Below are 17,814 nucleotides of genomic sequence, written 5' to 3' on the forward strand. Positions count from 1 at the left end.
TGGGGCATAATTAAAAGGAAATCCAAGTTCAGTTGCTCAGCCAAAAAGAAAGGCTCAAGAAACACTTAAGCAAGTACTCAGAGGGCCATCCCAGAAACCACATAAATAATTAAAACTGAATATCACAGGTTGACTACCTTGAATCATATTTAGAATAGGTTATAAAAACTTAATTATTAAGAAAAATTTTGAGGACATGGCCAACAGAATCAATTATGCAGTGCCCACGGGGGCTCTGAGAGACTGAAGTGGTAATTAGAGCGCCTGCACACGTTGTGGTTGTTTATCTTGGGGTTTTTGTGGGACTCCTAACAGGGGGAATGGGAATGACTGGCTCTTTTGCCTGCTCTTGGGGCACTTTTCATCCTGCACGGATGCATCATCCAGCCTTGATACAAGGATTTGCTCCTAGTCTTATTGCATCTTGTTCAATTGATATACCTGAGAGGCCTGATCTTTTCTTTTTCTTTTTTTTTAATTTTTAAACTTTATTTTATTAATTTATTCTTATTACATCTCAATGGTTATCCCATCCCTTGTATCCTCCCATTACTCCCTCCCTCCCATTTTCCCCTTATTCCCCTCCCCTATGACTGTGACTGAGGAGGGCTTCCTTCCCCTGTATATGCTCATAGGGTATCAAGTCTCTTCATAATAACCTGCTATCCTTCCTGTGAGTGCCACCAGGTCTCCCCATCCAGGGGACATGGTCCAATGGGAGAATAGCAAAGTAGAAGGATCCAGAGGGTCCTGATCTTTTCTTAAAGGGAAATGGAGGAGCAGTGGATTGAGGGGAGAAGGGAAGTAGGAAGGGTAAACTGGGGATTGGAGGGAAGGATGACTATGATCAGGATGTAGTGTGTGAGAACAACAAATAAAAAGGAGAGGGAGAAGAAGAAAGAAGGGAAGGAGGAGGAAGACAATGAAGAAGAAGAAGAAGAAGAAGAAGAAGAAGAAGAAGAAGAAGAACAACAACAACAACAACAACAACAACTTAAAATTTGTTGTACTGTTTTATGCACGTGGACAGTGAATGTTAAGGTGTCATTCCCATTCACCTCTTACCTCCTTTTCTCTTCCAAACAGCCTACTTTGTGTCTTTACTCTGTGGGACCCACTGAATCTAACTTGTTGCTTGCATGAGCATGGATGGAAGTTATTTACTGGAGCACAGGTAAAGTATCAGTGGCTGGATCACTGAAGAAAATATCATCTTCAAGCAACTGTAGGCTTAGGGAGGGATATAGCAGGCACACACCTTTATTCCCAGCACTCAATGGGGAGAGGTGGATGTCTGTGAGTTCAAGGCCAGCCTGATTTACATTGTAAATTCCTGGTCAGTCAGGGCTGCAAAGAGTGATTATGTCTCAAAACAGCAACAATTACAAACTGTGGTTCTACTGAGAGGAGAAACATTCTTTCAGAGACATGATTATCATTTTGGGATAATCCAATCCCTTCTTCTGTATTAATGGAATTGTTTACAAGAACACACATTATCATTTTGCTACTGTTTTCTACCATAATTGGAAGAAGTTGACCTTTGTGATCACACTTGACTTTGCCCCTTACTTCACTGCTGTACAGACCCACTAATATGTATATATACATACACATCACATGTGTGCAGACACAACAATAAGCATGTACAATTCACACCATACACAGATATAGAACACATTACACACACACACACACACACACACACACACACACACACACACATACATACATGTCTCATTCTACGCTTCTAATGTGTGCTAACTTGTAAGCTTGAGTACATCAAGCATTCATTGAGGAATAAGTTGAACACCCAGTCTGGAAAGAGAGTTGAGTTCCAGTACTGGGATTGTGATTCACTGTACCCTAGAGTCCAGAGGAAACTAGGACAGCAGCATCTACTATGGGATTAATACTTAATTTTCCATGCAAATGTCAATCATTCACACTTCTGTCACCTACATGCACTTATCATTTTTTATGGTGATTTGTATGTGTTTTAACACTCAAAATATTTTTTAACAAATTTACAGTTTTATTAGATGTCATATATTCCTGTAATTATGGGTTCAAAAACCAATGCTACTAACATCTCAGGTTAAATTTTTAGAAGGAAGTTTGTGGAAGAATAGGATTTTTCCAATTGCAAAATAACGTTCTACATTTTGTATTTTATGTAAATATAATTTATACCTAAATGATGCCAACACACACACACACAGACACACGCAGAGACTGAGACAGAGAGACAGAGAGATAGAGACAGAGACAGAGACAGAGAACACAGAGACAAAGATAGAGACAGAGATAGAACAAAAACAGGGACACACAGACAGAGACAATGTAGAGAAAGAGAGAGACAGATTCAGATTATTCTCTTCCAAATTGAGGATGATGGCTATTTCACATCCTCTGCCATCTCTGTCCATTCTTTACCCTGCAGTGCAAGGAATGGAATCAGGCCTTGGGCATGAGAGGCAATTGCTCTACCACTGAGCGACATTCTTGACCCGTGCTCCCATCTTACTTAGCTATCATTTACTGGCACAACTCTGCTGGTATTCTCTTTTAGAAAACAACTCATAAGTAATAATATTGATGTGTCTAAATATGACATCCAAGATTTTCTTCATCCAATTACCAACTATCCACTCCCTTAACCTGTTGTTTTTGGCCTACTTATGTATCTGCAGCTGAAATTGACTAGCTGTTCTTTTTCTAGTCATGTTATAGTTACTTGCTTAGAATTCTTTCAAACAATTAGAGCTATGGCTCTGAGCTGAGAACCCAAAAATTTACAATTTGGGCTCATGGATGTAGCTAATGTAGGAGTATTTATCTATTAGTATTGTGTATGAGAACATGGGCTCAATCAGAAAACTGCTAAGGCAATGACAACTCATCTTTAAAGCTTTGTGATTGCATACATCATTTTCTTTCACTCTGTAATTTACAGTAAGCCAAAAGGAAACACCTCATGAAGCCTATAGGGGCTTCCTATGTGTGCGATACACCCGTATGTGTTATCATATGTTGTTTTGATTCAAGAAAGTATACATATCTTAGGAAACTGTTGTTGTAGGACTGTGAGTAATCAAGAGTTATTGATCATTATTTTTGGACAGGGGATTTGGAAGGTTTGTTTTTATCTTACAGCTTCAAGTCCATCGTCCATGTGAGTCGGGGCAGGAACCCAAGGTAGGAATGGAAGCGCAGATCGATACAGGTGCTGCTTACTGGCTTTCTCCTTGTGGCTTTCTCAGATAGCTTGTTATAGCACCCAAGACCACCAGCCCAGGAGTGGCACCACCTACATTGAGGCTGGCCCTCCCCTATCAACCATTGACCAAGAGAATGCCCACAGGCCAGTCTTGCATAAGGAAGATTTCTCAGTTGAGATTATTTATTCGTAAATAAGACCAGCTCGTGTCAAGTTGTCATAAAAATTAGCCAGCACAAGTGATCCCTTGCCAACATGATACACAAACACGTCATTATCCAAATATAACCGTTTTGTTCTTATTTACCCAAGATCTCATATTAGTTTCAATATACAACACATCCCAACCTTTACAGGTCCCACACATTTTACAAATTCAAACACTTTCAAAATTTAGCATTACTAAAATACCGTCTCTTTCAAAGTTCAAAATTCACCTAAAATATCTATTCTTTCTAAAATTTCCAAAGACTCTTTAAAATATCCAATGTTTTTCTGAAATATTCAAGTTCCTAATGTTCCAGAATTTCTGAAAAATTTCAAAGTCTCTTTAAACTTCCAAAGTTTCTCTAAAATATGCAAGGTTTTATGAGTTTCTATAAAATCAAAGATCAAAATAAATAACTTTTTTATTCGAAGAAGGAAGAACCAGAACACAGGCACAAAATGAACAAATGAACACACACACACACACACACACACACACACACACACACACACACACACACAAAATCCCAAACTCCTAAAGTAAGAATAACTCATTGTCCAATGTCTGGGACTTATTCATCATCTTCTGGGATCTAAAGTCGGAATTCTGTGGCTCTGCCATGCACAACAAAATCAGCTTGTTAGGTGAGCCCCTGTTATCTACACTCTATGCATACCATTCTTCTTGGTGATCATCTTATGGTACTGTCATTTCCAAAATGCTGGGGTCTCTGCAACTGGGCTGAACCTTCACCAATAGCATCTCCTGGAATTGCTTTAGGAACTTTGACTCTACCATATTGTGTCAAACCTCCACTTCTCTCCATGACCTCTTCAGACTTGGAGTTAATGGCAACTGCCTCTCCTGGTGCCAAGCTTCTTCACATGGCCCCTTCATGCCGTCAAAACCAGGGTATCTGGGAAACTCTCAAACATTACAAGTTCGACTGCCAACAAAAGGTGAAACCATGGCTTCTCAGTTTCACAGCTTCTATGTCCTGACTCTGAGAAAATACTTCTCTGAAGATTTTGCCTCAATGATGCTGGTCTCTGGTTAATAACAGGCTATTCTTTAGCTGCAGCTGGCCATGCATGAGTAGCATGAGATTTTCTGGGAGGGGAGGGGGACTCTCAAATTTCCCTCTATAACTTCACAAGCCAGGCTTCCATCATCTGCACCGCTCTCAGCATTATCCTCCAGCTTCCCACAACAGACTATGGAGCTCTGAACACTCAGTGCCTTTTCTAGCCCAATATCTGATTTCCTTCAACAACCATTCCTCATTTTACTAAGGGACTCTTGACCAGCTGGGGCACGATGAAGACCTACACAGTTATGTAGAAGCCATCATCCATAAACAAGCATGGCGAAGGAGTGGAAGCCCACACCCCCAAGAACTAAGACTCAGGCCAAATGATCAAAAGTCTTTCATATAAGACTTTCATCTAGAGGAATAAATACAAAACACAAAGAAGCAGAGTAACTACAGCTGAAACAAAAGTCATCAGAGCTGGAGACATGGTACACTGTAGGGAAACAACAGAGTCCCAATTTGGGGATCCTTCGGATACATAGAGGGAAAATGAAATAAAGGTGCATGCCCACTGCCCAGATGTGTGCATTGCTGAAATCATCACTGTCTCTTGATCCTGAAGTGGTAGATGGATAAACCTAAACAGGGCAAATGCCCTAAAAGCAATCCATTCAAAGCAAAACAAACAAATAAAAGAGACAAATGAGAACACAAACACAAAAGCTGCTGTGCTAAACTGCACTCCAGATGTTGGACAGGTGAGACGTATCCACTCCTGAGCCCCTCCCAGACTCTCAAAGGATAAGCTACATTGCCCTCTGGAATATTAGCTCCTGACTGCAGCAGTGTTTTCAGGAAAGCCATGAAAAAAGATGTTTATCTTTCTCATTTCCACCCAAAAATCTCTTTCCAATTTTATGTTGGGTGTTTTCAAAGGAGCGTTTACTAAGCATACTATCTTACAGAGCATGAGGCCCTTGAATTTTAAAGGGCATCTGAGGATGTGAGGTATAATTCTTCCTTCCACTTATTACACTTATTGTTAGTCTTTGTTTTTCTTGTGCTTCTCTGTTGTGGAGGGAAAAGCATTTCCATTGCGGATATCAGGGCTCTTCTGTGTGCATCCCTGAATGCAATGAGATGCTGCTGCTTTTTTTTTTCCTTCCTTTCTATGTGCATATGTTGTGGGGGTTGAGGGAAGGTTAGACATCAACATTGGGTATCTTACTCAGCTATATTCTCCATCTTATTTTTGAGACAGGGTCTGTCACTGGATCTGAAACTTACCAATCATCTTAAATTGGCTGTCCAGAGAGACCCAGAGACACTCTTGACACTCAATGCTGGGATGCTGATTACAGACATGAGCTGCTATGTCCAGGTATTTACACATGTGCTATAGATCTTCCCAACACCAGGATTGTATTTTTGCTATTCATTAATGTTTTAAATGTTTTTTTCCTGCTAACATCATTATGCTGAAATGCTCCATTTTGAAAATCTCCCCCTCATAGTTTTCTAGAATGCATATGTTTGGAGCATTTCCCTTCACTGTTAATGTTGCCAATTCCTCAATGATCATCTACATGTTTGGCAACCCAAGAGGACATTATAACTGTAGCTGCTTTAGGCCAGGCTAGACTGAGTCACTGGATAGGAATTCTGATTATACGTTCTTATCCCAAGAAGTTAGGCTGGTTTGGAAAACTTTTGGCAACACTAACCCAAGAACATTTCTTTCCTGTTTATCACAATTGGTCCTTTTAGTTTTTGGTGAGAATTCTTTCTATCATTCAGAGATTCCAAGTGAAGAATATGACTTTGAAATCCCAAGGATTCTGGGAATTTTCAGATAGAAACAGGAGATGAAATGAGCTTGGTAACCAAGCAGCCAATCCTCAGTGTTTGTACTTGAAAAGGCAAATATTCTCTGTCTTTTTGTTTGTTTCCCTTGCAGCTTCTCTTTTCTCTAATCTGATGATATCCAATAGACTGTGATGATTCTTCTCCCATAAATTCATATATGATTAAAATAATGGATATTAACACACTGAATACTCCAATTTAGAAAATTGTTATGGAAAAACATGCATACTTGTATGTACAATAGCCACACATGTGAATATGCATATGTACATACCTATTTATAGACACATGTATTGATACTTTCATGCCTCTTTCCATTAGATAAAATTGTTCACATATTGTTATCTATCATACCTATCTCTTTATATATACTTATTTTCTTGTATACAGATATGCCCATTTCTCTAAATATACCTGTTTAGTTTCTATCTATCTCTATTTTGCTGGCTGGTTGGCTATCTTGAAAGAGGGATGACAGTGGACATGAATGTTCCTCAGACCATAGCAAAACTGTGCTGACTTACTTTCCTATGTTTAATCAGCTCTGCAATCTGCTTGCAACAAAGCACATGTCATTTATCTGCCCATTCTGTTATTCTACCAACCCATAGTACACTCCATGCTCTGTTCAATATGTCAGCACTGCACTGATGAATAGGAGGAGCCTCCGATCAGTTGGAACTTGAGTCAAAGGAAAGAAAGACAGAGACAATGAAAACCTCTAGCTTCAGAAATGGGGAGATTTTTATAACAAGAGAAAAGAGTGACGGTTCCGAAGGCTGCGTTCAGTTAGAGAATCAGCAAATACCTCTCTGAGAAGATGGTGTGGAAGCTGAGGCTTGAATGACGTGTTAGTGTTGACTCTGTCTGTATATGCAGTGAAACCTCTAAGGAAGAGAAGTGTGTCATGCAGGTGCTCAAACAAAACAAAGCAAAAAAACAGGGGTTGTTTGAGAAATATGAACCAGTCCTACATGAATAGGATGTGTGGATACTAAAGTAGCAGAGAAACTTCAGGGGGGTTGTTGACTCTTATAGGTCAGGGTACGTAAAGGGACTGAATAAGATATCAGAAGAGATAAATTAAAGGTCCTCATGGTTCACACAACAAAAGATGATATACATAGTGACTTATGAAGAAGCTATAAAAGAAACAAGAAAAAAAGGCAAATTACCAAGAATATAGAGTAAACTAATGTGATAGATCAAAGATGATGGATGGTGTGATAGTGGCAAAGATTTGAAGAAGATTCAAGATGGTGTTTGAAAGCATATTGCTTTCAACTTCGAATCTTTCACTTCTATAACTTTAGACATTGTGACCATTCCTGAGAGTGGGAAGCGGAAGGAAGAACCAGGCTTCCATTTGGATGATGATATATAAGTGTGAAATGATCATAAGACACTAAACAGGAGCATGTACAGGGGACAGAAGAATGGAGGCTGAGAAAGAAGTCTCCAGAGTAAAAAACCTGCGATAAAAGACAGCAAGTTAGGTGCAGAAAGAACATATTTCAACAGAATAAAAGCCACAAATAAAAAGCTCATGCCTACCATTTTGCTCAATGGTGAAAAAGTATAATCTATTTCTCTAATATTGGAATAAGACAAAGATTACCCCTCCAGCTATTTCTACTCTGCATAGCGTTGGATGGCCTCACCATAGAGGTAAGCTGAGAAAATATATATGGCAATAAAAGGCACCTGAATAGAAAGGGAGGGAATGAAGCTGTCACTGATTGCAGATAGCATAATCTCCTTAGAAAATCCTAATAAGTATACCAAAACCTGCATATTGTGATACATAAAATAAGATGTTTCAGGATATAAAGTTATTCATAACACACTGAGAACAACAGAACTTCCCTGCACTGATAATGAACTTTATGAAGAAGAAAACAAGAAAATATTCCTTGAGGAGGGAGAGACAGCTCACTGGTTAACAGTGCTTCTTGCTGCTTTTCCAGACAATGGTTCCCAGACCCACTTCAGGAGACTCACAACTACCTGTAACTCCAGCTCCATGGGAAATGGAAAACACACACACACACACACACACACACACACACACTGAAATACTATCCAGTCTCAAAACCTTGCAAACTGTGATAACACGGATGGGATTTACTAAAGAAAGTAAGTCAGACGTAGTTCTGTTGCACAGTGGGTAATAAATGCACCAAGTATGTTTTACACTTTAGTGTTATAGATCTTACAGCTTCTCATCATGGGAGATGGCAAGTGTTCAAGGTGATGAGCATGCTGGTAGCCTGGAGTTGGTCAGTACACCTGTACCATAGCGTCATTTGATGTGCCATAAGTCTATACCACTAACTTAATAAAAAATAATGACAGAATACTTTATGAAGAATGATGTATTTTTTTTTCTGGCAGTGGGTTTTTGTGACCAATGCTGTCATAAAAAGTCCATGAGAAGATTGTTGAAAATTTGAACCCCCATTGGAAAACACATTCAGATGTTAAAATAAATTTTTACATGTATTTATTTTGTTAGTGTGTAAACAGGGGCTTGCATGCCACAACATTCCTATGGAGGTCACCTTGCAAAAATGTGTTCTCTCCTTTTCCCGTTAGAGCCCTGGGACTGAACTCATAGGAAGTGCCTTTGCCCACTGAGCCAACTCACAGGCCTAGCTTTGGGTTTTGAAGTTGTTTTTTAAAAAAGGAAATTTAGGGGAAACGCAGTTGATAGCTCCTAGAATGTGTATTTGTAATAGTTCTGTTCAGGGAGGAATGTGTCCCTGGGTCCTTTTCTGCCACACAAAATCTCCGCCTAATCTTACTCTTCTACATTAAAAAAATACACTTAAGAAAATAATTGTTATCACATCCCCAAACTGAAAAAGCTGGCCAGCATTGAGTCTTTAAATGTTTTTTTTTCCACAGCCTGTCTCCACAAGATCCTAAATTGGGCAAGGCCAGATTAGTACAAACAGAAACCTTTGGAAGATTCACAGATGGTGGCTCACCCACCCAGCCTCATAAGATTCCCAGTGCTGAGTGCAGGAAATCCTTCCTGTATCTGACTTCTGCGTCTTTTTCATGTCTAATTAATCCCCTTTGTCTTACCCTAAATGAAGGAATTATCTTGCCACTTTTACATATAATTAAAGATACAGAAAAGCTTATTACCTCAGATCCAACTAATTCACAAATAATTGTGATTTCAACAAGACCAGGAAAGCAAAAATAATGAGATAAGCAAACGAATAGAGTTACCAGCATGGCAGGTGCATAACTCAGCCTGCTAAGGTAAATTGATTGGAGCGTCTTGGAAACACTAATGCACGAAGTTCTCAGACTGGACCAATGCCTTCCATAGTTCTCTGCCATCATAGAGCAAGCTTGCTCGGAAAGCTTTGAGACCAGTGCTCGGAAGACCTCCTTTTTGCAGGTTTGCCTCACTTGCTCTATACCCCTCAGCCTGTTCTCTCAGACCACCTGGCTCTGCTCTCCAGGTCTGCTTCTCTGCATAGCAAGTCCAGAATGCTTCAAGGTGGTTTTGTTTTGTTTTGTTTTGTTTTGTTTTGTTTTTCAAGAATTTGTTTTGCTAAGAATTACAGGTGAAGCATCCCCAGTGGGTTCATGGCGTGAACACTTGGTCCTTGGAACTTAGTGCTAGTTTAGAAGGAAATACAAATATTGGGACATAGGGCTTAGGTTGGGGACGTAGGCCACTGGGGATGGGACTTCCAGCCCAGGCAAGAAGCTGCCACTACATATTTTAGCTCCCAAGGCCCCATTCATCCCAGCCTCCATGCCTGCCCGCCTTGGTCTGACTCTCTGAAATTATGGGTCCAAAGAAACCCCTCCTCTGTTTGGTTGCTTCTTCCCAGTATTTTGGCACAGCAATTGTAACACATACAGACTCCATCTATGGTGAAAGCTGGGGCCCTGGCATCTCTTTCTGGATGTGGCCTGAGGGGTGGGGACTCAGACTGCTTCATTAGTCAGGTTTCTATGACTCATGCAATGATTTCTGTTTCTTGTTACAGCTAATCTGCATCTTGTCACTTTCCTTCATTCATTTAGTCTTGTTCATTGATTGCCCACTTCAGGCTAGGACCTGAGGATACACTACATAGATTGGTAATATGTAGCTCTTTTAATTTGATTTTTAAACAATTTCAATAGTGCTTATCACTTGTAGACACATTACAAAGTGTGACTCATTTAATTACACTCCCCGTTGAACTTGCATGGTGATAGAACACACAGCTTATAAAAACGGAGAGTCAGAAGCACGTCTCTGGAAAGCTGGATTTGCTTTGAAAAAACCTGGCAGAGATCACACCTGAGTGGGTCTTGACTGACAAGGAGCAGTTTGCTAAATGAATAAACTGGCTTATTACAAAGGTGTAGTGGTTTGTGAATGCACTGACCATGCCGATGAGCCCATGAAGGATCCAGAACATGTGTCCTTCTATAGCAAATGGACATTTTAGCTGATACAACAAAGCTATGGGGAGTAGGGAGAAGACCATTGTTGACAACTAGTCAGCAAATTCTGTCACAGAAAAATAAAAAAATAAGCAAAGTACATAGTAGACAGCTAATACACACACACACACACACACACACACACACACACATACACACACATATATATGTATGTATGTATGTATAAATCTGAGGCATGTCTGGCAGGATAAGCCTGTACTTTCAGCCATTTCTGGAGGCCAACTCAGGGGATTGTCAGGAGGAAAGTTCAAACACAACTTAGCAGGACTCTGCTCCAAAATATATTTAATGGAAAAAATGATGAAATTACATTATAATCTCAAAAACAAAAGACAAATGAAAAGAGGTCTCCCCCTTGCACATAGATGTGTCTGTCGGCATCATTAGCATTCAGGTCCTGTTTACGAAGTCATAGTGTTCTGGCACCATGGAGGTAACTTCCCTGTTCTTTCTAGGAAACACAATCTCACGCTGAGCTCCAGGTCCTTGGGTTCTCAGTCATTGTCTTCCCTCCCTGAGATGTGCCCTGAGCCTCAGGTGCGCTCCTAGCCCAAGGACTAGAGGATGCTGAAGAGTGCTGAGTGAATCGGAATTAGTCTCTGCCAGGAATGAGCACCCTAATCAGTTATACAGTACAGAGTGGTCAGCCTTAAATCATATCCACACAAACAACACCGAATGGGCTCAGGGGGTTGCATTTATAATTTTTTGGCATATATATGAAACGATAATAATCAAAGAAAAAGAGGCTGTCAATTTGAAAGGGAGTGGTGCATATGGGAGAGGTTGACACAGGAGGGCTTGCAAGGAGGAAGGGAAAATAATATAATAAGACCCTAATTAAATATTTATTTTAAAAATATTTTTTAAACAAAAAGAAAGATGTATATATAACTTAGTGTCAAAATGCATGAGGTTGTATGTTCAATCCTCCATGCTACTGACACAATTTTAAAAATATTCTAACTCTGTATGATATATGTGTGATAATCAATCACCTTTCCAGTTATAGAAACTAACTTGCAATGTGAGACACTTTGTCATTTCAAAAGTATATCTAAGTGTTGTGTAATATACTTTTCCTGGGGAGAGGCACCCCATATGTCTACTTGCCTTAAATAGGGAGCCAACAGAAGACCAAATTATGCCTACCACTCAAGTCCAACTTGGTGAACCAGTGAGTTTTACCGGGGTTACTTACATGCATATGAGTGAGGGGTTACTTACAGTAGCAGACTCAAAGACAACTGCATTACCAGAGCCCACCCCAGCATGGATGGCAGCTCATAAAATCTGGGTACCTGGAATACACTATACAGCCTGCAGGCAGGCCCCAAAAAGTTGAAGGGTGTCCCTTCCAAATGACTCAATTAATCTAAACTTCTTTCAGGCCGCTCTGCTAATTTGGTCTTTTTCCCAGAAAGTTTGTCTGGCCTTAGACTTTTTTTTTTCCCCCTTTGGCAGGAGTTGACTAGTGAATCTGGTCAGTTTCAGGAACATCCTGAAGCCGTTTTCAGTTGTTACCTTCTGTATTAAGGAGCTTTTCTGTAGGATGGAATGTTTTAATCTGGAAGAAACTGCTACACAACACTAAGAAATGCCTGTGTGGCTGTCAACTCGAGATAGTGTTCTCACCAAAGCTAACCTGTACTGCACATAAGTTACGCAGTTTACATGGTGTAATGAACAAGTGGTTGATTGGTGCCTACTCTGTGCCAGGCTTTGCCAGGGCTTTGAATACAGTAACGCCGAAGGCAGAGGAGAATTCTAATCACTCTCGGCCTCGTTACCATGAAAGAGAGTATATCATTGAACCTGGAATTTGGCTGGTAGCCGGAAAACCTCCTGCTTGCCTCTCGCGGCATGAAATTTCCAGGCACACATGCAGCTTTTATGTGAGTGCTGCAGATTTGAATTGAGGTCTTCTTGCTGGGTAGCAAGTTCTCCTACCCACTGAGACGTCTCCTAGGGTCGACAGCCTCTTATTCTGTAGTCTATAATGGTTTAGAACCATGTAGGCCAGACCAGCATTGAACTCATGGCAATTTTTCTGCCTAGACTCCCAAATGCCAGGAACACAGACGTGAAGCATTACTCCTGGCTTGTCATGATTGACTTTTGATTTATTTATGATTATTCTGCCTGCTGTTTTGACATTACACCAAAAGGGTGAGGGGAGGATTGGAAGGCTGTCAGATGTGAAATGACCCACCCTGGGTGAAGGGGGGGGGGAGTAACTGGGGCCTAGACACCTTCCAAGGTAGTGTGGGCTTGCTAACAGACTGGATATGCATATAAATGAGAAGGTCTTGGGATTTTGACCTGAGTATCTGGGGTTTAATTTCTATCCCACGCGATGGAATGCTATATAGAAAGGTCATGCCTTCCAAGACGGTGCATGGTTGTTCTGTCCTTGTGTGACTTTCCTTCCTCCTTTCAAGTCCCTAACAATAGGACCCATAAATTCTTTACAACCCTCAGAACATGGACAAAGGCTAAAAGGAATAGATGCTACCTGTGGAATTGTATTTTTTAAGACTGGAGCTTATTCTGTTTTAAAACTCTTGCTCTTGTTGGCTTTGAGGAAGGAAGCAGCTATGCCTTAACTGTGACATGGCATGCACTTGAAAGCAGTGACTAGCTGTTAGCTAGCAAGAAATCAAGACCTTCATCCTAGCCATCTGGAAGTCACCGAGTGTAGCCAAGTACCAGCAGAGCTTGGAAGTACATCTTCCCTAGGCACACCATAGGAAAAATCATAAACCCAGCCAACCTGGATTGTAGCCTGATGCTGGGGACCCTGGAAATCTTACACAGACTTACAAAATATGGAAAATTTGGAGTAATAAGATGTATAACTACTTTTGAAGATGGAATTTGGTAGAGCTGGTACAGAAAGCATAATGGATGTAGCTTCCTCTATGAGTTGTAGAGTGACCTGTGATCTTGAAACCCATGACTGAATATTTATCCAAAGGAGAGGAAATAAAAATGTCAAGATCAACTCCCATGTTGATCAAAGCAGTAATCAAACTAGCTGAATTACAAAAATCAAAGTGTCTATCAACAGGTACATGGAGAATGAAATGAAATAATCACATACATGCACACATGTGTGTGCGTGCATGTGTGTGTGTGTGCATGTGTGTGTGTGTGTGTGTGTGTGTGTGTGTGTGTGTGTGTGTGTGTGTGTGTGCTGGGTTGCTTTTAAAAGGAAGGGAATACTGTTATTAGTGACAACATGCATCAGTTAGAGAAAGTATTATAAGGAGAAATTTTTTAAAGGTACGGAAAGATGCCATATGATGTTCTTAATATGTGTAAGACAGTAGAGTAGAATGGATGAAATTAGACTGTAGAGAGATTTCTGTGGATATAGCATTTGCCATGCAAATATGAGGACCAAAGTTTGAATCTTCAAAACCTACATAAAAGCTAGTAGGTGTCCTGTAATCCCAGTAATAGGAACACAGAGACAGGGGGTTCCCAGGGTAAATTGACTAGCTGATTGGCTTTGGTTCAACAGAGAAATTCTGACTTCATAAAGTGAAGATTGATCAAGAAAGATACTTGCCAGTGACATTGAGCCTACATACATACATGAACATACAGTGCACAGATATGCATGTGCACCTGCACATGTATTTGCCCATGCATATGCAAACACATGTACCATACAATACACATGTGCAAAAAGAAGGTCACAGCAAACAATACAATTTACTCACCTACTTACTTTATTGTGACCGATGTCTCATTAGACTGAAAGTTTTCATTTTATGGGTGGGAAAAGAATAGCATTTTGTTGCTCATTCCAGTGACATGTATACAATGTGACATATTGCATATACTTAATAAATACTTGCTGATTGAATAAGTAAATAGGTAAAATGTCACCCAAGAGTCACAGTCAGGAACATCATTAAATGGAGACCCATCTCCTCAATGGGATATGGATACACTACATGGTGTGAGTGTTTATGACCTTAATCCTGAGAGTTTGAAAATCTCTTGGTGAATGCTTCCAGGGCCATCCTGAAAAACCATGGAGAGTTTAGAAAATTGCTCCATCAAGCACACAGGACATGGTAACAAGATCAGCAGATCTTACTATTTGGAAGGTGAGCTATCAAAACATCTTCCCACTCCTGTGGGCGTCTTACACTGTTTCTCTCTTGCAGGTGCCAAGATCTCCCTTTGCTGTGATCAGAAAGTAAGATTAAGTAACAAAATATAATTCATGACCATGTAAACTAAAGACAGAAAGAAAAAAAAGCAATGTGCTTAGCTCAGTGTGTAATATTTCTATACAAATGGCAAATTGCAGTTAGAGCTTTCTGACAATGGCTACAATAGTCTCTTGCCTCCAATATGTGTGCACCCTTCAGAAATTTCATTGTTTTGATCAAAGAATGGCTTCTAGTCTTTATCTTTCATATGGAAGGGCTCTGTCAACCACAAGTGGTCCATAAGGATGGGAAGAAGGCTAGCCCATCATTCTAACTGGAGCATCAGCTCACAGAGCAGGGAGCCCTGACAGACTTGGGAGCCATTCTGAGAAGACTAAACCCACAGCCGACGTCTTCTCTAGGTATCTAGAACAAAACACCATAGGTGGGGGCATATCAAGCAACAGAAACACATCATGTCTGTCCTTTGGGAGACCAGTGATCTACGATTAAGGGATGTAATCCAAATAGTGACTTTGGTGCCTAGGCTCTGCCCCAGTAGCCATCCCTCAGACAGCTTCACTCCTGGAGCTTTTCAAGGCTGCACATCCGGTGGCGCCCTGGGAGTCCCAAGGTGCGGATTTCTCAGGGCCATTTGAGAGGATAGGTACAGGAACTCATTCTGCAAAGCTGCAGAGCCTCACAGGGGTCTCATCAGCAGATTTCCCTCTAGGTGGCCTATCAGCAAGGGCCATCAGTCAGAGGCAGAGGACACCAGGCCCATAGGCCTTCGTCCCAGGCTTCCTCTCTACCAGAGAATGGGCAGAGAATCCTCACTCAGGGTTACTTTAACTGGGTTTGCCTGCTGGTCCTTTTCTGTTTTTGAGAGAAATGGATAACGTCTGCATCCCCCTGCTCCTTTTAAAGAGCACCTGGAGGACAGGAAGACACACGACTTTCATTCTTGTACTCCCTCTTGGGCAAAGAAACACATCGTATTCATCATCAACTGCTGTAACAAACGTGGATCCGAGACAGAAGCAGCAGAATTGGCCATGTTTTCCCTCAAGTCCTTCAGTGGTAAGAAGAGCAATAGTCACTTGGCAGCTGTCATGGCTTTTACCGCCTGCTTAGAGCATTTCTTCTGTCTCCCTACTTGCAGCTGTGGCTCTCACTTCCCTGAGTGGACTGAGTGGACCGCCTCTCCCCAGTCTCTGCCTCCTAGCACTTCCTACCTGGAACCTGCGTTCTACAGACGCTGGAGGATGCCCCCTCCACCCTGAACTTCTGGTTATCAGAGCATCAAATCCAAGTTTGACCTACATTACAGGGCAAGTCAGTCACGAGCACACACTGGACCATGACAAATTGATTTCTCTGGTGTTATTGATGTCAAGGGAGACACATCTTGATGATTAATAATTTAACCCACAGATAAAAGCTTTTGTTGTCTTTGCCACACTTGGGAACTGAGGGTTTTATTGTCTCGGGTTCCAACAGTAACAGGGAAGTTGCTCACACTTAGAACTTGGACAAAACCCAACAAGTGAAGATTTCTGTTAGCCTTAGCCCTCTCCTCACCCATTCAAAGGAGCAGACGAGAAAGTGGCTCGGGCGCCTGATAAATCACGATGGAGACAAAGTTGCCTTTTCTTTCCCACTTTCTTCACACTAAGGACTCATTTTTGGCTATACATACCATGGAAGATTAAACATATCTGTTGGCTTTTATTATAATAAAGTGACTATAAGACTCAAACATGAAATGAGATTTTCCCTAAGTCACCATGGAAATCCAGCCACTTGTACAACCCATGGTGTGTTGCAAAGATTTTGTAGTTCTGAGTGAAAAGGGGACAGGATCATTGGATACATGAGTAAATAGTACCATTTGTGTCTGGCAATTGTATTTTGTGACAATTTTAAAAAATCAGACAGATTAATTCTGAGTAATAGAAATAAAATGGAGGCTTTTATAGGTCTTTTTCTTTGTAATGCCTGTGTGTTTGTGTGTTTGTGTGTGTGTGTGTGTGTGTGTGTGTGTGTGTGTTTAGAGTGGATGAGCAGACCAGGATCTTGCCATGTAACCCAGGCCAGCCTTGAACACTGGAGTTTTCCCTCCTCAATCTCCCAATGCTGTGATTATAGGTGTGTCTTATCACACCCGATATTTTTTTTCCTTATCAAATTATATTTCAGTTTCGCTTCCACAGCCACCTCCTTTATAGGAGTTTCTACCAAATGTTTAAGCAAATTAGATTGTGAGTTGTTTTTCTGGAATGTGTGTAAGTAAAGGATCGAGTACAAGCTGGTATGTCTCAGCCATCACCAACTCAGGGCAGAGGCTGGCACTGAGAGGCTGCTAGGCAGTCTAGTCCTCGCTCCTGAGCAGGCTTTGTTTCAGAAAGACAAACGATGCTGTTATAGAAGCGTGCCCCTCGCGTGTCCTCTGGGAGAAACTCTAGAACAGACACAGAACAGGAACAGTTTTGCATTAGGAAATTCTTATTTGTATAGACGGGGACTGGGGAACGTTGGATCTGGCTGTAAATTACACAGCACACAGTAAAATAAACTGTTTTGCATTTAGATAACACAGGACAGAGGCCAGGGTACGCTGCAAACCTGAAACCTCTGAGCACATTCTATAATCAGAAAACAGGGCCAAGACTGACACTGTGGAAAGCAGAACAGCCAGAGCCTGAGACGTGTTATACAACTGCAGGTACCGTGCCGGAGGCTCTGCAGAAGTGGTAGGGAAGGCAGGATTGATTTTAAGTAATCTGATTCTCAGGCCACAGGTCATTGTCAACCTGAAGCCTTGAAAAATAGTATA

This window comes from Acomys minous (assembly GCF_964271855.1).
Source record: "Acomys minous genome assembly, chromosome: 5".
Lineage (NCBI taxonomy): Eukaryota > Metazoa > Chordata > Mammalia > Rodentia > Muridae > Acomys > Acomys minous.